At 32.9% G+C, this 24,103-nt stretch overlaps 1 long non-coding RNA gene across 1 annotated transcript; it reads left to right on the forward strand.

Annotated features, from left to right (window-relative positions):
* The first annotated feature begins 11,533 nt into the window (after positions 1–11,533).
* LOC105331052 (uncharacterized) lies at positions 11,534–17,562 on the forward strand. The gene is made up of 7 exons (XR_010712374.1): positions 11,534–11,839; positions 12,158–12,397; positions 12,526–12,724; positions 12,919–12,976; positions 13,730–14,648; positions 14,813–14,920; positions 15,022–17,562. It is a non-coding gene; the product is annotated as an uncharacterized lncRNA (long non-coding RNA).
* The last annotated feature ends 6,541 nt before the right edge of the window (positions 17,563–24,103 follow it).

Genomic DNA, 24,103 nt, shown 5'->3' on the forward strand with positions numbered 1-24,103 from the left:
ATATCAAACTCTATTTAAACTGAATAAACTCGAGAAAATGCCGAGCATCTCAACAAAACCTATTGCATTGATATACCATTACGCAAAATATAATGCCGAATTACCGGTAGAATGAATTGTATTTCAGTACTTTTTTGATACATCAGATTTTGCTTAATTTGCGCAGGTAAACAGTTAACTGTTTGATTTACCGAAGTCTCTGTTTGATTTGATACGTAAAAATCACGAAATACAGACGATAGTTCCCAGGTTACAAAGCATAAATAATGAAAACGAAACGAAAATCAGAACAAGCTAACACCAACGTCATGTGTGAAAACTGTCAACGCATTGAAATATTTAGCCTCAATTTACTTCACAAAATCGGCACAAATACATTTTGCATGTTTCAAAACTCTCCCTTCATTCGCGAACTGTTGCACAACAAGCAAATTCATCATAGTCAGATCGACCCTTTTTCGTATAATGTCATGGCTGCTTTAAACAAAGAACCTCGTTTTAGATGTATGGAATACGAGTCTTGGTAAAATGGGTACGCAAACCTGGGCCGTGGCAAAATAAAAGCCGGGGCAGATCGGCAATCGTCAATTCCAAATACGCATTATTTTGCAGCAATATTTACAGCAAATACAAATATACTGGTCCATCAAATATCCTGAAATTTTAATGAGATTGGCAGATTAATAACTGCCAATCTTTTGTTTTGCCCAGGCCAAGTCTTGTCTACCCATTTTACCGAATGCCGAATCCGAAGCTATTAAACTGATTGAAACACGCCTTTCCTTTATTATTATTTTCGTAATAACTCAGATTTGAAACATAATTAGACCGACGGACAAAAAGTGATCAGAATAGCTCACTTGAGCTTTCAGCTCAGGTGAGCTAAAAAAGAGAAGAAATTGGTTCTCAGTCTCTCTTTATGCCTGTTTGTTAGCGGTTAATCCAAGTTCATTTTGAATATCCTTTTGTAATTTAAAAAATGCGATGTAATTTTTTTTTTCATGCAATATTTCGGATAAAGCAATGAAGAGTTGTTTCTTGAAATTTTATTAGACCATAAAATTGTAAAATGCTAACATTGAAAATTGTGCCCGATTTCTTTTTTTTTTTTAAGGTAAAACTTTATTGATTTAAAAAATGATTCTTTGAGACAAACAAATTGACATAATCAATAAAAGTTTGACAATCTCTAACTGCAGGTCTGTAGCTTTTAGTCTGAAAAAGAATCGGATGGACGACCTAGGACACAGATCGTTCATCCAAATTTCTTGAAAATTGCCATTTCTTTCGTACGCGGACGCAATACTCACCTAAATGGTTCGTATCTTAAGTTTTAAGTTTTAACTGCTTTGAAAGATAATATTGGTTTTCTGATAATTATGAACACGAATAATTAAATAAAAATGGTTAAAATTACAGTAAAATTACCGGCACCGGTCTTCTCCATGCGCGGATCTAGAAGGGGAAGGGTCCCCCCCCCCAGCGAAATTTCTTTCAATTACGTGTACATTATAAACTTACCAAATATGCCTCGGACATCCCTTGGCAAACTCAAAAAACCGTCTGACTTTTCAACCCCCACCCCGGACAAATTTTCTGATCCGCGCATGTTCCCCCTCCTCGAAATACAAAATTATTCTTCAAAACCCCCTGTAAAATTTCCAGGATATCCGCATATATACTAAGAGATTCATTGGCGCTTGCGTTCGATAAAAATGCGTGTAAAACGTTTGCCAATGGTCTTTTTACCTTCGTACCGGGCATAACCATAGTCCCACTCTGTGAATAAAATGCGGCGAATCAAGCTAGAGACAACGTGTTAAGATCTGTATTTGCTTATAGACATGTACTATCATCGTGCAAAAGGCACTGTTCAATTATAATTTTTTTTTTACTTGTAAAATTCAACATCTGTTTCGTATATTTTTTTTCTCACAGTTTATTTCTTACAAAGTTACTTTTTTATTTAGTGATTGACACTTTTCAGACTTTAAATGTGATTTCAAAGAGACAGAGTGTCATGTCTCAGGGACTGTTTATCTCTTAAAACAACATTGTGCAATTATCAGATTTTCATTTCTTGGACATCAAAGACTCATTGAGTTTATTTAATTATTTTATATCTGTGAACCTTTCACTCAGCTTACTTATATCATTACCTGTCAATTTATACTCATTGTTAAGATTCTTATAAATAGTTATGTACAATTGTCAATGCGCAGTCTGGAATACGGCGGCCAGCCCCGGCTACGTCCGACTCTCCCAGAGTCTTGAGTCCGGAGGCCACTACTGGCCATATCCGACTTGTTTGTAACATGTCTGTCTGTTAAATTGTTATAATGTTGCCATCGTTGAGTCTCGTCCAATTAATGTGGAATCCTGCATCAATTGCCTGTTTATTTCTCTGGAATTGTATACTGGTGGACCTTCGGGAATACGGCAAACCTACCCTTCGTTTTAGCTTACAGCCCACAGCGCGCCACAACCTTATACCTTATACACTTTACGCCAACATTCCCTCACCCGGTTCGTACTGCACACGACCGATGCAGATCCAGACGAATTCTCTAGCACCGTAAAATCTACGCGGTCACAGAAATATTATACAACTAGAGCAGAGCTCGTGGCAAAGCCACGAGTATGTCTTCCGTTGTTGCTGCGAGTTGAAAATATATGTGATGTGGTGTTAAACGATTATAATTACTAAACTTTCAGTGTTGTTTTGGTTATAAAAACGTGTTGTGATTGAAAGCCTGCATATAAAACGTGTATTGAAAAAGAAAATAAGAAAATGTTTTAGTTTATGTAATCGTAACAAACATTATTTAAAAAATGAAATATTTAATGGCGAGTTAAATTTTCAGAGGGTAGCAAGCATTGTTGTAAACAGTATGTACTCATGGGTCATGTCAGGAATTGTGGTTGGTTTTTTTTTTAAACCGAACCCGTATACAAAACACGTAACCTTTTCTCTAAGATAACTTCTTTATTTAAATATTTCTAAATTTTTGAAAACAATGTACAATTTAGAATTGTTGCGTGCTGACAAAATTTACAGACCCTGAAACGTACTACTACACCAAAAAAGCGTGCGACTTACGTGCAAGAAACGTTTCGTGTTAACCGTTTCGTGTGAATCGTGAAGCGTTTCGTGTAAACCGTTTAGCGTTTCGGACAAAGCGTGCAGAGTTTCGGACAAAGCGTGTAAATCGTTTCGAGCAAAGCGTGCGAGAACCATGTGAAATGTTCATCAGATTTCATTCGGAACTCTCCGACAATTTGTTTCAAAATGGCGAGCTTGTTTTACATTACATGTACTTTAAACTGTTTGTAATTGGCAAAACTCTTTTGTAGGTATTTCCATGGGAAAAAAAATCTAGAATAAATGGTATACTTATCTTTTTACAAAATTGAATTTATTTTTAACAAACAAAAGAAAGGTAAATGTATTAAAAGACGACTAGTTACAGAGTACATGTATATACATAAATTGTATAACGTTTTTATACGAAGTTTCAGTACTGGTCCAGTCGTTTTACCGGTAACGAATATTTGCCAGTCTCGAATAATTTTTAGAAAAATTACTAGTGGAAGACGAAGTTGAGGTTTTAAAAAATCCTAGCTAGGTAATTATAAAACAGAAATAAATATTCTATCAGTGCGTGAAGTTGTTTGCCATTTGCACGATTATTTACCGAATAGTTTACAAATTAAAAATGTGACCCAGATATGAGCTGCCGGAAGTTCAAAGCAGAAAAAACGAAAGTGTGAAAACAATTAAGCCTGACTATGAAAATAAGTTTGTTATTGATCCCTATTTAGTGGATAATTAGTAAATATAATTCATTTTAAAAGATAATGCATCATATCAAATAATAATGGAGCTTTGAATGAAATTACGACTTCAAATAGAACCACATGTAGTTTTCCTAGTTTCGGTTCATTGCGACAGAAGTATTATTTGGCTGCATATATTGATAGATATACGGGAAAAACAAAGGAAAATGGCAACTACTTATCATCAATTACTATTATAAAGTGTTTTAATGAAAATTCAATATTATAAAGTAACGCAAATGAAAACTGTTCAAGTCCAGTTTTAATTTGACGGGAAAACGGTATGATAAAAATAACGATCATATTATTTGTTTAAATGACATATTCCCACAATTGTTTTTCCTTCTTCATTTAAAAGTCCATTAACATGTACCTCTAGTATATTTTTGAAATTATATTCGGTCAGAAGTGATAAAGGGCGCTTAATTCGAAACTGGGAAACGAATTCTCAAAACTAGGAAAATGGAGGGGGTGTTGAAATTACTTCCTTTATATTTTCGGAAGTTTGATTCTACAATTTAGAAGGACAAAGAAACGTGATTTAAACATAAAATAAAAACATTTGGAATTCCGATAATAATAGTTGCATGCACGACGAAACCGCATACATATTGATTCGTTACCGGTAAAATGACTGTGCAATATTACAATTCGGTATACATAAAAATTTTTAAATACAATTAGCAAAACATGATTTCTGTTGGAACAAGCCTTAATCAACTTTAACTTACACGAGCATGTTTTGATAAGCATGTATTTTTTTTTTTATTATTTATTTACATCGATAACTCTTACTAAGACCATTCGGCTTTGTACAAGCGGCACACATAACCTCGGACATCGGGTGAGACCTGCACCTGGCTGAACCTGTCAATCAAACTATGTGTATTTGTTTTCATTGGATGGTCAAGCGTCTCTTTTTTTGTCAATAGCCAATGGAAAAATTAATGACTTCAATGTAATCGGAATCAGTATTTGATGAAGCACACAATTTAAATGATAGAAAATTTATTAATTATTTGAACAAAATTAAATGTAAACATAGAAAGAAAACATACTGATCATTTCTATGAATTGCAGGAAGTAAGTTCTTTGGAATCCTGATTATAGATATTTTTACAAGTAATTATTTTAATTATTTAAACCACTGTTAACGGAAAACAAGAGGTCTTAAAATTAATTAACGCACAGGGATTTGCCTACAATGTACACAGTCATGCAATTAATTATTATGGGAATCTTTACGTATGGTACTTAATTCAAACAGATCATGATAATCTATACACTGTACGCCGTTATACATGTACATGTAAGGAGCGCCGGTAATATATACGAAGATTGGGTCAAAAAATTAAATCATTTTTATTTCTTGTTCTTTTCAATACAATGTTAAATTACTTTGAGAAAAAAAATCCGAAATAGTAATTACAACTTTCTTTTTTTGTTTAAAGCTATACACGCTATAATTTGCGTCAATTTTGAATGACAGTGAAAACGCATGTGTTTGTCTATTTATAAAAGTTATCCTTAATCTGTAAATTACAAGGGTGAATTCCATCTCGTTACAAAGATATGGATTTTTGATTGTTTATTTTCCTGCCAGGAAAATATACCTTTTCATGAATATTGATGAAGTAAGAGCAAACCGACCTCATTGCGCATGTCCGCGGAGAACTAGGTGGTCGTTATTGTTTGCCTAATTAAATATCCAACTTGATTTTTAATATGCTTAACAGTTGTTAATTTGAAATACATACATGTATAATGAGTAAAATACGCTTGCCATTCACGATACCCTTACTTCTGCATTAACACTTATAGGATCTATAAATAGCACATATGGGAAAAACACAGGTCTACGTCATTTTTTTAAAGGAAGTATTCATATCTACTCACAGGCTTGTATTTTTTTCTTTTGTTTGTACTCGTATATCGGACAAATTTATGCTTTACTGAAAATATCCTTTCCTTTGTGAAACTATCACAATTATGAAGATGTTGACCCTTCACCAGTTTTGGTATGATAGGCTAAATTTAGCTGTCGATATCACGTGATAGATTGATATTCACGAGGAGGCATTACTTTCCTGGCAGGAAAATAAATATTTTTTATTGTTTAATATTTGATATATTTGTTACGTGATCGAATTGAGCATTATAATTAACAGAATAAAGGTAACTTTTATTAGTAATCAAACACATACATTTTCCCCTTTATTCAAAATTGACGCAAATTATAGCGTGTATAGCTTTAATCATTTGAATTTTTTCTGAGGTGCATGGATATGTACAGAACATATTTATTTACGCGAATGATACGACATAGGAAAAAAATTAACGGATGTTTGTATAACATTGTTTTCTAACGAATGTGACTAATTTGATTTTAAATATTTTTCAAAATTATCAATGTAAATAATATCAGATTTATTTACTGTTTGTATTTTTACATCGTATTCTCTGAAACCAATAAAAATACTAATGTTAGAAGAAAAATCAAGAAAAATTGGTATTGACTATTGAGTTACGGTAACATTTTTTCTGGATGATTTTTTTTATTTATTATTTTATGTAGTAAAAGCACCATTCCAATTGTTACTCAATTAACATAACAATTGATGACCCGGGGCTATATATGTTCTGAGCTGTGTGCGCTGAAGCGACACAAGATTCTCGGTCGCACGTGGCGGTTGAATTAACAGACTGACCGAATAAACAAACGGGTGGGAAAGTGAAACAAAATGTTACACATAAGAAGAAGCCACCAAAAATGATTTTCGACAGATCTTGATTTCGTTTCGCCAATCAAAAGAAAAAAAAATACAGCGCGAGCTCCTGTCAGCGGGGCGGTAGGAGGGGGGGGGGGGGCAGCAATGAGTTCGCTTCCACAATGAAACGAACATGTAGAAAAACTACAGAAGTGATTAATATGTGACCGATAGAATCTAATCTAAAGTGTTTAAAACTCATGTGAATATTCTTTTAAATTATCATCGGATGCCTCAACTCAGGACATTCTTTTATCGTGCTAGCACCTACCGCAAACATGTAACATGGAACTTAGATTATAATTTGATTTGATTTTTAAACTACCTTGTAAGCTCTCGTATACATCAATGCTTAATCAGCTGTACAAGTAAAATAAATTTATCTTTTCACCTTAAACCAATATAATAGTTGAAAACATAATAAAATATAGTTGTGTCCGTGCAAAATATGAAACATGAACGCGTGATAAGGTACATGTAGAAGATCACGAACCGACCGCGGATCACTTGTCTACTCGCGCCAGATCTCCTCAGCCATGTGCGATGGATGATCATCATTTAAATGTTTAATATTTAGGGGTTGTTGTTGTTGATTTAAAGCATTATTTGTACAGTTTATAAAATATTTTACATAAACAAACCAATCATTAATTTATGTCTGACGGTGTTTCCGATTTGGAGTAACATCGTTCATTAATATTCATTTACACTCAAATTTAATTAAATAAATACAAAATGGACAAACTTTGATAACATAAAATTAAAACAGTTCTTGTATTTACGGCTATATTAACTCAAACACGTTCATATGCATGTAAGTGTGCGTCTCGGTGTGCGAATCTTGTGTATTAAATAACCGCTATGTAGTGCAGCCGTGGCTGAGATCCTCGGCCGTGGGCGAACGATAGAATACGTAAAGGTACAACGCACAAACCCGCACAGCTCAGAACCCAGGAAGCTTTGAAAAGATTGCAGTATAATGACCTTACTCTATCAAATAGAAGTTATTTTTTTTAAATTTATAAACCCACAATTGATCTATGTCTATTATTGCTTTAGATTGAAAATGACATTCCTTTATTAATTAACTGAACGATTTCTTAATTGACACCCAATCGTTTAATCCATAAAAAAATATGTGTAATCAAAACGAAAACAATTCTTGAGTTTGCGGATAAATAAACTCATATATGAGAGACGCAACTCTCGTGTATTAGATAACCGCTGACCGCTAGGTAGTCCAGCCGCGACCATAGTGACCGATTTTCTCGGCCGCGGGCGAGGGAGAGCTTACGTAATGGTACACACACACAGCTCTGATTCAAGGTAGATTTTAAATGCATGGAGTTAATAACTTAAATGTAATGCATAGATTTTTTTTTCATTCCATATTTTGTGGTTTACTAGAAAAGAAAAACAATGATTTGTTTCCCAAATCCAGTTTTTAAGGATTGTGCATTATAGGAACTTAACAACAATGACTTAAACTCCTAAAATAAAGCACGTATTCTAAAAAAAAAAATTCTTATGAATTAATGCCGTTTGTATAAACCAGCATACTTTCTGCGGTAACTTTATGCCAGTTGTACGCGCAAAGACTTTTGTTAACTTGTCAAAAAATGAAAACAGGTACATGTTAACATGTAAATCATTTTACACTCATACTACACAAATCTCATACAAAATAACATTGTAACGACCTTTATGAGATCCCAACAAACAACTTTTCCTGCGACAGCCATATCAAAATCCTAACCGTTTTTGAGTTATTAAGCAAAATATTTTAGGGTTCATTGGCCCTTAATTTAAGGGGCCAGCCCCTTTTTATTGATGTCAAATGAAAGCCCTTGATATTTTGCACAACTTTTATTCTACATGTCTTAACAAAATGTTTTTCATTTAAAAGATATAAAGGAAAACATGTCTAAATTTTTGCACTTTTTTGAATCCTGTTTTTTGACCCCCTACCTTTTCCTAAATAAAAAACGTAATCTAAAAACAAAAACAGATGTGCACAACTACAATGTCTCTGTTATTCAAATTCGTTGGATTCCCATTCCCTGCTATCATAGTCTCGGAGCCTTTGTCTGGAAACAAAAGGCCCTAAAAAAATTTAAAAGGGGAATAACTCTTTAACGGAAAGGGAATTCTACATTTTATGAATTGCTTAAGATAGTGTTTTGTAATGTACATTAGCCCTGAAAATTTGAGCAAAAACCGTTCAGAAATGAGCAAGATATGAAGCCTCAAAGTTCGCGTCTAGGAAACAAAAAAAAAAAAAGAAAAATAAGAATAATCTTAATTTTTTTCCCGCACAATAATAGAAAGGTCTTCCGTTGGAAACGGAAGACCTTAATTATTTGATGCTTGAGCAGTCAATAGACCAGAATATTTTTCCCGAGGTGCAGGGAACAGCTCAGTATGATCTGCCCGAGGCCAACGGCCGAGGGCAATAGATCATACTGAGCTGTTCCCTGCACCAAGGGGAAAAAATTCTGGTCTATTGACTGTTCAAGCATTAAATAATTGTTTTATTACCTAATTCCTTTTTTAGTTTTCGGGGTTTAATTTGCATATTGCAGATGGTTTTTAATACAATTTGCATATTGCAGATGGTTTTCGTGCCATTATGCAATATACTAAGATATTTTTTTTCATCTTTTACATGCACAGAACCTGTTGCATGCATTACAACATCTCAATTTAATAGTAGTTTAAACAAAAGAAGGGGGCTTAAACCCATTAGATTTTAAATAGTCTTTTACCTTATTTGAGGCTTTAAAGCTGTTGATTATTTGATACTCCATTTTGATAACATTGAATTTGGTTTCACCAAGTACTAAAAACAACGTCTATGTAAAGGAATATACATTCCCGGAGAACTATCGAAAGGATGTAACATTAACATACCCGCGTTCTGAAATACGTTGCCGGTCCAATAGATTGCAGTCTATTGACCGGCGGTCCAATAGATCGTAGTCTATTGACCGGCAGTTCAAAATAGACGCAAATATTTAATTGGTAATAAAACAACAAAATCCGTTTGATTAGGTAATAAAATACTTTGTTTCTCAGTGTTTGTACATCTGATATTGTACTATGGTCAGCTTTAAATTTTTTGTAATACGTCACAAGTATGACGCAGCTACGAAGGAAAACCTAATCGTTGTTTGCAACGAGCTCGTCTCTAGTTTTACTTACTTTTCATAAAATCAATTAGCTAAAAGAAATATGTTAACATAAACAATAAAATGCTTTCTTTGATGATTCATGCTGGTTATGAAGGTAGCGATCATTGCAGAATTTTTTTTACATAATCCGCTAACGCGGGTTATGTATTTTTTCTGCAATGTCGCTACCTTTATATCCCGAATGAATCATCAAAGAAAGCATTTTATTGTTGAAATATACGTACTGTGACAGAGTCATGAAACATTCAGGGAAAGCCATATTAACAATTGATTTTGTTCGCTTCCGCGACTAAAAATATGGTGCCCGAAACATTGTCAAAGTTTTTTAATTGACGAATAGATATGATTTAATTAACGATTTTTTAAATTAGTAAATATTAAATTGATTATGTAAGTTTGAACGTTTCATTTAATTTAACAATAATGCATAATTATATATATATACTCAAAACGCATGATGACGTTTATATTTGTGCGCATGAATTCGCATTAAGTGTATTCAAAGAAAATTGAACATCGCAGATTTCCAAAGCAATCACAAGGGAAAGTACACACTGAATGTAAATATTGTTTACGAAGTATCTATTTCAGCAATTTATGAAGTTTCATACCATTTGATTGCAAAGAATCTTTGCTGTCAGTTTTTAAAAACAGCCTGTATCGTTATTGAAATGACTCTTAACTACTTGACATCTAGTTTTTTGTCCACAAATAAAAACATTCAATGTCGTTTTTTTTTATCAAAGTTGATGTAGTTTGCTCAAAATTAATCATTGCATTGGCAAGAACAACGTCATTTCTTTGCAAGTGTAAATTTCGTTGATTTACATGGCTAACGATTTACCAAGATATTACTGAGTTACATTGTTATTCTCTATTTTTACCGAGTAATTTCTCCTTTATTTCTTAATATTTACATTTTACTGTGTTTTTCCATTAAATTTCATGATGTTTAAATGCCTCTAAATGCAACACCTATTCACTGCGTATGAATTTACAAGTAATTTACATAAGTAGTTCTCAAACAGTGATTTCTATGTTATCGGTTAAAAATTGTACTTCTTAAATGTTGTCAAAACACCATGTTTTATAATTATACAACAAAAAAGTTGACTTTATTGTTAAAAGCAACATTTCAACAATTATTTTTCATGGATTATATTTTCATGCTCGTCGATCTCATCTCAACAGTCTCTGTGATAACCAGTTTAAACTGGTTTTACAAATCAGCTGTTCTTGCTATTACTAATTTACCCCCTCCGTGATATGCACTTTATATCGATTTATTTAAGTAAGCAATTGATTTCTTCAGTAAGGGAATGTAAATATAAGCATTAAATGATTTATTTTTGACGTCGTCGTGTCATTAACTGCCGTCAGGTGAGCAGACAAATTATCATAACGCGCTAACGCGCTTTATTCAATTTGTCTGCTCACCTGACGGCAGTTATTGACAGGACGACGTCAAAAATAAATCATTCAATGCTATAAGAAACCGATCGATTGAGATTGATAGATCTATAGAACGCGAGAGGGTTAAACTCTACACGACCCAGTTCTAACCAGTTTGTCGATCGGTTTAAACCTTCAATATATATACGGACTGCACCAAATAATCCTGATGATGTCGAGACTCAAATTTCTTATAAGGCTGTTTAGCAAATTTAGCAAAAGTGTATAAAGAAGACACCAACAACCGATGTAAAAATAATTAAAGTTACGATTTATTGAGGTTTGCGTTTTAAAACATTAACAGTGCCTCTATAACAGTTTTTGGAAATGTCTTTTTTAAAACAGCAATATAATTTAGATAACATACTATCTTTGTTAGTGCAGGTGTCGTTATTCAGTATAATCTTTTCAGAAAACAGTACATCTTGTCTCTTTGGTGCTTTGTCATTATGACGTGGCATCCTCTCCTTTAAGTGTAACATATCCTAAATCATCTCCACACGGAAAGGATACTCATGTATTGCACTTCTCAGATGACCTCATTATTGTTGAAGCTTGACCGCTTAATCACGAATGAAGGCCTACATTACGGTAAATTACATTTTTCTTAATTTTTGTATAATTATTTCACTCATTTTATAATTAAATATGTCATTGTAAAAATGACTGTTTTCCAAAACTTAAATTTAGAAATATACATAATAAAAAGTATACTCGGTCTTCATAGTTTAATATTTATAAATAACTAGCGACATTGTAAGTTTGTATTCGTTAAAATAAAAGGCTTACGTCGTAATCGTAAATGTACCAACTCTACTGTTTAACATTGTATATTCTCTTTTAATGATTCTATCAATTATGAATGACACTGAGTCTTATTTATTGGAAATATTAATCTCGAATTTTAAGTCATGGAGGAAAGCTACGAAACTACACAGTGTTCATATGAAAACGACTGCAGAAAATGTTCTTCGATTTACATGAGGACTCCCGGAAATCTATATATTACACGTGTGACAGAAAATTGCTATGTTAGTCACATAACACCTCAGAATAATGTAGCCGTGTTCTTCAATAACAATCGAACTTCTCAACACTTCTTTGGCGACCGCTGTTGTGAGGGTGAAAAACAAGTTTTCTTTAGAATTGGTATTTATATATACTTAAAAATTTCAACATTTATTCTATAATGAAGCTGCGAATAAATAAATAAATGAATAAAATAATTTAAGGTGTAATTTTTTTTTAAATTAAATATGTTCATTAAATTCTTTCAGAAACTGTATATACGGGTGTTGAAACGACAAAGGAAACATTTCAAGAAACAACAGGCGTTTATGTTCCTAAAATAACGATACCAGAAGACACTTCATCGTCTGATATCACGCCATCAACATGGTTGCCAATTTTACTTGGAACATTTGGATTTCTGTTCCTAGTGGCCTTTATCTTAATCATCAGAATGTGTTGTACAAGGTATGGTTATTAAGTGATTTAGTATGCGGGAAATTGTTTCAAAGGCTGTGAATAACATGAATATTAAAAATACCCCATAGAAAGCAATAACATTATTAAAAATAGAAATAAGAGTGTGACAATGCCCCTTCAATTCAATATAGCCTAATTTGCCAACACTATTCTTCTCAAATGATTAACCTTTCTTGTCGTAGATCAAAAAAATGCAAGACAGAAAGAAGAGCCATAAGAGATGCTGCAGTGGTAAAAATGGTGATTGTTTTTTTTGTAATTTTCCTACTGTTGCTTACATTATGAACAGCCTTGTCTTACGTGAAAACTTATTTTTCATGATTTAAGGTAGTTGATTAAGAGATAAAACAATATACAGAGAATCATGGGCCAGTGCAATATCTTCTTCTTCTCAATCTATCTCAATCATGTTACCGGGGCTCTAATTGATTGCTAGAACAACCCTTAAAAATATTCCTATATGAATATCCTAAGTTTTGATATAATTACTGGGTACAAATAATATCAGTTTCGTACATCAACATTTGATAGACAATTTCTATTTACTTGCAATCTTATCTTAAAAGACTGATTAATCATATTGCAAAATTCACAAAATCTTCTCACTCCCTGAAGCAGTCATGATAATTTAATTTATGTCAATTAAAAAAAACCGCTACACACCGTGAAAGTATTACAAAATTCATAATGTTATACGTTCAAATTTTCCACGGATACGAGTTACCTAGTGATCGAGTTGTAATGAAATGTCTTGGTAGGAGTTGACCACAAACTTTTGCATACGACCCGACTACACCACATTTCTTTCTGCTCTCGAACACATCATACTCTTATAGAATCTTCTATAATCTATCTTCTTTAATTTTTAGTCTTCTATTAAATGGGTTCACAAGAGTAGTCATTCAAATTACACATATATGACATAGATGAAAAATGAAGTTTTTCCTACAAGTCATGCTTTTTTTTTATCATTCTTATATTCTTTCCCTTCAGAACAACACAACGGAATACTCTACCATTGAAAAGACAAACGATTCATTGAGTGGTGGACAAGTATTGGTAAACTTCGGAAGAGATTGTTCTAACAGTCAAGAAAATTCTCCTTCCGATAGCAAGCATAACCTGCACGATGATGAGAATGGAGTGTATAACTCTTTATTCGAGATTCAAGAGAACACAGTGAAAAACTGCGATCAATTGTACAATCACATGTGTGAATTTGATTTTGCTTACAATGACTTTCATTTCCCTGAAGAATGCACGAGAGAAATGGAAAATGCTGAATATTCATGTATAGAAATTGAGAGGGGTTAACCAATTGTCATTGAATTATCATTTTTCGTCGGCATCGATTTTCCTGAATTTAATAAAAATATAGTTTAAAGTTTACGCAAATTCTTAATAATGATCATATCAATATAATGTGTTATTAAAAATTGAACCTCGATAAACAATTACTTTATTGATCAACTCATCAACAATATCTATTGGTATTCATCAAATATGGATGAATTTACAGTACACCCTCTTCCTTCTTAGATAGACAGGGCTGCGTTTTACAAAAGAACTTACGACTTACGACCAAATTAATGAATGCTAATAAATCACTAACTAATCACTAATCACTATTTTATTCTAATGGCTGTAAATATAATTATGGAAATCAAAATAGTTGTAAATAAATGGTTCTATGTAAAATTTGTTTATTAAAGACCATTCTACGAATCTAGAAATATTTAAGACTTTGTCGTAAGTTCTTTTGTAAAACGCAGTCCAGATTGATCATTTTGGGGGAAGATATTTTGTGCTTGCTACAAGTATACGGAGACTTGTGTTGTTCTATATCGCAATGGTTATTTATAGGCGTACATAATCCTACGATATAAGGAAGGAATTTTGTGTCTTCCAAACTGTGAGTAAATATAAATGATTCTGAATAGTCACTGTTTCATACATTACAAAATTCATATTACATCTATTTCACTTGTTATTTTTTTTCCACCAAACTTGTTTGAAACGTACAAACACACAATACTTTTCTTTTTGGCTGAAATACAAAATGTCGTATACTTACAGCGCATTTTAAGGATGTATGAGGAAACTGATCATAAAACTCATTTGTGCCGTCAGCTCATTGAGAAACCACAGTTTTTAATAGGAAGATCCGGAGAGAGCTTGTAAGAAGTAAGTTTTATAGCAAGTCCTTAGTTTTAACACAATTTGACTAGATATTTTAATGTTTATATAACTCTTGACGAAATGAAACTCTTTCTTTTTTTGATTAGATAATAGACGTCTTGGAAGACATGTCCAGTAAATGATATATTTTTAACTTTTGAAAATTATTGTATAGGTGTAAACCTCTCTTTGTATTCGATGTCGCCTAATATAGTCCAGTCAATGAACACCATGACCTGTAATAAATTGCAAAAGAAAAAAATAAACGCATAAAAATGTTTATTATCAGCTAATGAAGGATTCATTAAAGGTCGCAATCAATAACTTGCTGCATTAATAAATTATACGAACAATTAAATTTGTCTCTACGAAATCAAGTATGACTTATTTAGACTTCCAAACTAAGATAGCTTATTTAAATATTAAATTATGACGTCATGCCACTACAGAGCAAAAGAGACTTTCAGTGTGGATTCATAACGTACTTTTTTAGACGTTTAATGACATATTCAAACGAATTTCTATCCTTGTTATTAGTTATAGGGGATGACGATATATACTAGCGGAAAAAAAGAAACTGTTCATTATAAAATTTAGTATAATTTTTCTATATCTATTGTTTGTATTTATAAAATTTAAACAATCGATAATGGTAATGTTTTTGACAATATCGGAGGGTAACCGTCCGGGTGCACGGACTTTGTCATAGTTAGTGAGCACCTTGTGTTTATGGAAGAATTTGTACGCACGAGTTTTACGGGCCGATACTGTTTGGAATAAGAACTATAAAGGATTTGTTTAAACTTTTTTTGTTATGGAAATCACTTTATTTTCAACAAAATTTACCCCTATGTCATGCCACGACTTAACGAAAACCAACGTAATCGTGCTGTTGGGATGCTGCAAGCTGGAATAGCACAAAATACTGTAGCAAGACACGTTGGAGTTCATCGGAACACCATCCAGTCCTTATGAAGACGTTTTCAACAATCTGGCAGCACTCAGGATCGACCGCGCTCTGGGCGACCTCGTGTGACGTCACGTCAACAGGACAACCACATGAGACTTGTGCATCTGAGAAATCGTTTCCAGACAGCAAATTTGACTGCCCGTAGCATTCCAGGGCTTCGACCAATTAGTCCAAGAAATGTGCGCAATCGTCTGTGCGAGCAAAACATCAGACCAAGACGTCCAGCGGTGCGCCCAGTACTGCTTCAACGTCACCGTATTGCCAGACTAGCGTTGTGCACACGACATCTGCGATTCAGAATACAGGACAGGGCCAATATTCTGTTCACTGATGAATTTAAATTTTATTTGGATAGCAGTGACGGCCGTTGAAGGGTGTATCGTCGCGTTGGGGAGCAATACCAGGACGCTTGCGTTGTGCAACGTCGACAATTTGGTGGAGGTAGCGTTATGGTGTGAGGTGGAATATCAGCACGTGGAAGGACCCCTCTACAAATTGTCTATGGAAATCTCAGCGGCGTACGCTATCGAGATGAAATTATTCAGCGTCATGTGATACCCTTCATACAGAGACATCAAAATCACATCACGCTGCAGCAAGACAACGCAAGGCCACACGTTGCACGTGTAGTCAGGGACTTGTTTGTTCAACAGAATGTCGATGTCTTGCCTTGGCCAGCTGTTTCCCCCGATTTGTCGCCGATCGAGTACGTCTGGGATGAAAGGGAAAGACGTTTAAGCCGTTTACCAAATCAGCCAGTGACATTGGCCGATATTGGCTCAGCTTTAAGCAACATCTGGAACAAAATTCCTCAAGCATTTCTGACACGCGTTATTAATTTTGTTAATTCAATTTCAAATAACAGTGACTTTCGAATGGGCTGAAATTGACGTTATTCGACGTTGACATTAATGTGTTATGAGATGTTGTTACGAATACATGTGTTAACAGTATTCAAAAAATAAAATTCGTTCATTGTAATTTTTAAATGTTTTTTCATATATTAAATAATGCACAGTTTTTTTCCCGCTATTATATAACAGACTCCAATTTTCCCACAATACAGTATATACATGATATCTTTTATTTTCTAGAATTTACTTTATATTTAAATTGTTGCATAATGTCTTATTTAAAACCTATTTGACGAATCTTTGTCCATCTTCCTTCCATGCGTCTTTGAACTAATTGTGTAGAAAATACAAAGAAAGTTAATTTGACATTCTATACTAAATTTTGCAAAAAGTAATCCCGGTACTTATATTTAAGGTCAAGATCTAGTAAATGCTTCTAGAATGTCTATTTGGTACTTGAACCATTACGACGTCATGACGGCGTCATGCTTAAGTTGATAATACTTTTCCCCGTAATTAATCATAATAAAAGAATTATATAGAAATTGATTATTTTCCCGACTTTCCATTGACAATCCTATATAAAGTAATTTGATAGCAGTTTAGAAGAGGTCAAGAACATTCTATATTTCGGTATTAGAAAGACTATAGGCATTGGAGATGTTTCATTTGTCAAAAACTGGAAAATATAGCCCATGGTTATGAAGCATCATTCAAAGAATTCATATCTCAGATTTTAAAAATCTGTATTATAAACTACTTTAAATTTTCTTTACAGGTTGATCCTAATTTGACGTCATTTTAATCAAAGAGGAATTCAATAGGTTGATTATAGCAATTTTTAAAAGAGTATATGCAGGCACGTAGCATCGGGGGGGGGGGGGGGGGGGGGGCACTTTCAAAAACGATGCTACGTGCCTGATATGGGTATCCTAGGTATTTATCATTATTATAAAAATGAACAAAACTCCTATATTTAATACTTATTTTATTGAAAACGAAAGTTTAAAACATTATTTTTCAATGTTCACCAAAATATATTTTAAAGCCCGATAAACCATATCAAACAAAGCAATTGTTACATGCATGAAGCATTATTGAACAAAATTTTGTTTTGAATTTTATAAACAGTAAGGCACCTTTAATTTACAAAATCTTGACCTTGATCTCTTATTTTTCAATTTTATAAACTATCTTTACATTAATTGTGTAAAACATTATGTATTTTAATTTCATGACATCAAGGTATTCGGTTTGTATAAAAGCAGAAAATAGCAAATATGTCTTGCTATTTTGGCAATACATTTATTCTTTTAAAATCCGAATGAATCTTTATTAATTGCAAAAGGTAAACCTTATATATACTGGAAAAGTAAAACAGATACCAAAAAGTGCACGTGCAAAAAACATATATTTTAAAATATTAAATTGCCGGTGTTAAATTTATAAGTTCGACTTTCTGCAACTCTTTTAGTGGGTTATGTATTTAACAAAGACACCCGGATTGGAATTCTATATTCTAATTTTACATCGAACTTTCCTTTGTTAGGTTCCGTTCCTAGTTGCTTAACGATTATGACTTAAGTCATTTGATTAACAATCAAAATTTGTTATCAATCCTATTGATATAGAAAACACAACAGATTATAACGATTTTATTACGAGACCTCCCCCCGAGAACCTATTGAAGAAATATGCTGAAAATGTAAATACATGAACATGTTTTACTGCAAATCTGCTTCAAAACCATGAAAATATTACAAGCCCGACCTTACAGTAGGTATGACGCCGAGCTATTCTAAAACCACCTAATGAAACTCCTGTCAGAAATGTTTCTTAAAGGTACACATACTTCCTTCCGAATTCCTGTTACATGCGGATGTACTAGAATAGCTCGAGACGCATAAGTGACCCTCTTAATTTTTTTAGCACTTTATAATCCGTCTCTATATGTAATTAATAAAAAGAAAAGCACGCCTTGTCTTTAATATTTGACAATAAATTATGCATGGTATTAATTGAAAATTTATCAATTTAGACAAAATAAATTTTAATAATGTCACTCCAACAAGAATTTATTTATTTTTTTGCATAACATAGATATCATCAAGGCGGGCTAGTCATGTTAACCTATATCAATGAGATCTCGAACCATGGGCAAAACACTGTTTTATCTATGCATATAAAGAAGATGATTTATTTGCTCACGCCTCTATGTTAAATGATTATTTGCTCTCTTATTTACTTTTAAATGATGCATTACATATATATGGTTGATAACATTTACAAATGATAGAAAGCATAAAGAATAGATTGAAAAAAAAAATGTTTTCTCGTAGAATTCAGAGATTCTGACAGTCTTTGGTTGCTTATAAAACAGACCAGAATGTCTTTAATTTTGTTTTGGGTATATATATTTTTTCATTAACGGAATAATTGAAGAACAGAAATATCTATAATATTTCTCTTCCTAGCGTTATTATATAATATATAGCATAATTATATAATGTAAAATTTTGCAAAACAATAGAATGCAGAAAAAAGCCAAAATATGTGATATGATAGTGCTTTTGTTTTAGAAAAACATTTTTGCATAAAGCATCTTTCTATCAATGATTACAAATATTTTCCATATAAATGTTCGAAAGACTATAAATTCACATAATTGTGTCCATACAAATATGACAAATAGAAATGATTTAAAGTACATGCTTTTAACTATTTCAGAAAAAACAATGAAGACAATTAAAAAATCTTGTAGGCAAGGGAACAGCTGTGACGAATGCAGTATGTTTAATGTTACACAATATGGCAAAGAGAAAGAAAATACAAGTTTTCAGATTTTTGACAACTGTACCAAATATTATGAATATAAACCATTGATCAAAGTTTACATGAATGGAAAAACACTAACATTTAACGGATCTCGCTGTTGTGAGGGAACCCGCAATTTATCGATATCATACGACGAAGGTACGCAATGTGTTTGTCTACAATAAAACATCATGAATATAATTTATTTCTACCGAAAATTCTACAAATACTCTCTAGCAAATAAGACTTTTCAATATATAAGGTAAAAAAAAACTAAGATTCGAGTTAATTTTTTTTTATATAAAAATGTTTCAAGGTAAATAGTGAAAGCGACCAATGCTATACAAAAATTATGCTGTAGATAAGAGTAATGGTCTTGTTTGCATTTCGAATAGTTGCAAATCATCACAAAGATTTTGCTGATTAGTATATATGTATGCTTTTGTTCATGATTTAAGAAAAAAGGAATCGTTCTTTGAGGTTAAAGAAATGATCAAGTACGGTTGAGTAAGATCAAATCTATAAATCCATTTAGGCTTAATTGAATTTGATCATCGCCGACCCTAATTGATCAAGACCTTTATTCTAAATAGCCTTTTTACAGCACTGGTGTTGTATAGCATTGGTCGCCTAAATTATATGCCTTGAACTAGTGGTCAAAAGCAAATAAATCAGTTCGAATTTGAAGTTTATTTTTGTTACCTATTAATATAACAGTTAATGAATTGCCATAATTTTGTGTAGGAGAGACAACAATTGACTCCGAATCGACAAGTGTTCTTCCGGACAATATTACCGTTACAGACACTTCGAGCCTACATGTATCTACAGTTTCAACTGAAGAAAATTTTAATGAAACTGGGCCACTTCTATCAGATCCCTTAGATTCAGTTTCAAACTTGACGGAAACAATAAGTGTGTTGGTAGTGGCACTTATTGGAATAATCGCCATCTTTGGTTTTATACTTAAAATTTGTTGTAAAAGGTAGGTGTTTGAATATTACTTTATTATTGTTTTTTGTTTTTTTTACAATAGTTCATTTTTCGTTTTTTATTATACATGATATCTGAAATCGTTTTTATCTATTTACATCGTATTGTCTGCTGTTTATAGAATGTCTTTCATCTTAGTTTATTTCAAAGCTATATGTAAACATGCAGTATTTAACGCTGTTTTTGCTACATTCGAAACCAAACCCTAAATTAGACAAGATCACTGCCCTAAAATAAACCATTTTTTTTTATTTAGACGATCAAAAGTTATTCAAGAGCGATCCAATCCTGAATATTTCGCTGAAAATCAAATATACAGTGTATGTTGAGTTTTTTTTAAAGATTCTTTTTTTCTACTCAGGCTCAGATTGACAGCTTGCTATAGACAAAAACAAAATCGAAATTATTTAAATTCAATGATAACAATATGAAACTTTTAATGAAGAATGACGCACAACTTATTTTATTTTTTGTGACTGTTCACATTTCAAAGTTTATGTCAATATCCAGAACAACTTGTTTCTCAATAGTTACAGTATATATTGTTGACTTTTAAAATGTATAAATCTGTAGGATGGAGTTGCAGAGTACTCAACTGTAGAGGAATCGGCCATTCTAATGCAATCACTGACTCACCATAGAACTCTACCAAAGATGAATGAAGCACCTTCTGACAATTATTTTATTCTTGAATCAAATAAAAAGGGATACAATGCTGCGAAAGTTACACACTCAAATCAATCTGGACGACGCAAATCCCACGATGAAATATATAATGTATTGCATGAAAAAGATAGAAGATCTAAGGAAATGGACGAGAATGCGTACAGTCACTTTGTGGATTTTAATGACAGTGTCTACAGCAGTACAGTTCATTGATGAATGAATTGGCAATATGGACACAATGGCTATCTGATCTGCATCTTTTACATTGTAATGCAGACTTTTTCCTGCAAGGAGCGGGTCCTATGCCCACTTTTGATAACTTTACTACTTTAACTTTAAAGGTTTAAATTTTCCATAGGGCTGGGCTGGGATCTGGACCTCATGAACATCTGGCCATGTGTTAGAATTCAAATTAACACTGATATATCACTATTTCATACAATAAAAAACAACACTGTGTGTTTTTTCCACGAAAAAGTAAATAGCAGTTGGAAAACATCATTTCGTCTAGGAAGAAGAGAGCACACAAAACAACCTTAAGTCTGACACATTAAGTGTCCGACAAGGAAATGTTACATAGTACAGTGTGCTTCTGTGTGTTTATATAACATTTCAAAGAGATCACCAGGATGTGACGAGAGTGGTTTTACACAGTAGACCGAGGACTTTTTTGCGTAAAAATACATTATATTTACATTTACATTGTGATAAATTATTCAAATCATCTATTTTGTATGGAGAAAGCATGAAAAAATATCTTGAAAGCTTGACTTCATGTCTCATTAAATGAGAATGTAACACTCATACTAGTATCAAGCTTAAAACGGAAATTCTATAGAAAGTTGTTAAAGTAAATGATTTATAATTGTTTTGGGCCCATGGAGAAATGTAAAATTTCATCATAACAGAAATTCTACAGGACATTGCTAAAGTACATGCGTTATATATACTATATAACGTAAAAATATTTTTGGCTCATGGAGAAATGTGTAATAAGTCTAGTGATGAGCCTGTCGACGTCGGGTCATAAGGTATAAATAAACTTCTCTGCTAACTACGGTGCGCCATATCATTAGTATGGACATTACCGCTCTAAATTGTTGTAACGCAGTGTCCGTGCGTGTAAACTGGGGGTGAACAGTGGTCAAAATCATATAATCCAAAGAAAAATACAAATCAGGGGCAAAAGCAAACAAGGACCTCTACAAAATCATAGGCAGGATCAGGTGCCATGGAGGAGTAAGCATCCCATGCTGACCGGTCACACCTGCCGTGTGCTCTTTGTCGTAAGTTGGAAAACGGTGATAACTAATGGTTTAACAATAAGTTTAAAAACCTCAGTCAGCATTCGACCTAGCAGAAGATTGTATCTGTTGACAAGGCCGTTGAATCGACCATAGAACTTACAAAGAGATGATTTCAATCAAGACTTTTGATAATCTTGTTTTATCAACGTGTTCGTCATTAACTTGCCTTGCTTAAGAAATTGTTCAACGTAGAGCATGCCCTTTCCTATGCAGATGATGAAGGTTTATTGTTACATAAGGAAGGAAAATGAACGATAGAAAAATTGAAGTCATCAAGTTTATTATAGTTTTGTTCTTATGTTACCATTAATGTCTTTTTCTAGTAAAATATCTAAATGTGAAACAGATGACTCAGACTCTGTTGTGTCTATTATTTCAAACTCGCTGGTGTATATCAAGTCGTCGTTAGAAGGAAAGTATCAATTGTTAATTGATAATACGTCGTCGATATACCTAACTGTCGAGTTGAAGGCCAACGGAAGTGATTTCTTATTTTCATGTACAAGTCTTTGAAAAAACTCTGCTTCATATGAATATAAAAATAGGTCTGCTAATAATGGAGCAAAATTAGTACCCATGGGGATTCAAACAGATTGCTGGAAGATCTGATTTCCAAAACCTACATAGATGTTGTTGATCTGAAACAAATCTAGCATCTTTTTTTTATTATATCGTCTTTAGAGGACTTGTGTGCGCACTCCGAATGGCTCTTAACAAAATAGTTTTGCAAATGAGCAATGACATTCTCAGGAGAGTAAATTTACAAGATCCATTTTTATATTAAAAAAAACCCCAGCTATCAATGATATCAAAAAGCCGGGACTTTAAATGATTGTTGGAAACAGTTGTATAGAGTGTAGAAAAGTCACAAGTGTTGACTATTGATTTTAGCATAAAAAGGTGTAACAACGACGAAAAGAACGAAAGTTGACGTCACTCCATGTACCGCCTATTGTCACTTATTTTTGCTTTATTTAAAAGATTAAATATTACACGGTTAATTCAGTCTTTTGGGTATTGTTTGACAAAGTGTGAAGTAACACACCATAGTTGTATAAAGGAAAGAAATTGCAGTTTGTGTTCTGTTTCCGTAATTTTGGGACAGCTGGTAAGTTACAATTACATGCATGAAATCAAGTTGATTAATTATGTGTTTACAACTCCTTAAAATCTATTTTCGCAGTATTAATTTTGGTATGGTATATAAATGGTCTGCCCATAACAAATTTAAAGGAATACGGCATTTGCCATCTTTGGTGTTAAAGAGACTTGCAGTATAATCCTGATAAACACTTATGAAATTTAAGGACTTCATGTATTTCGAGAATATCCTTCCCTTGATTTACGCAATTATTATCACAATCTATATCGTTAAAGAGCAATTTATAACAATAAACAAAAGTGTCCTCTTGTAATAAGCGCACGCCCTCTTGTGTTAAGCACACTTATGTAGGTACAACACACTTATGTATGTACAGCACACTATGTATGTACGTGACGAGGAAAATGACATCTTGTAAGACTAACTGTTTTCAACGAGACGAAATAAAATAATAATTTTTAACGTAGATTTGTAGTAAACAAA

This window comes from Magallana gigas, chromosome 3 (assembly GCF_963853765.1).
Source record: "Magallana gigas chromosome 3, xbMagGiga1.1, whole genome shotgun sequence".
NCBI classification, from domain to species: Eukaryota; Metazoa; Mollusca; class Bivalvia; order Ostreida; family Ostreidae; genus Magallana; species Magallana gigas.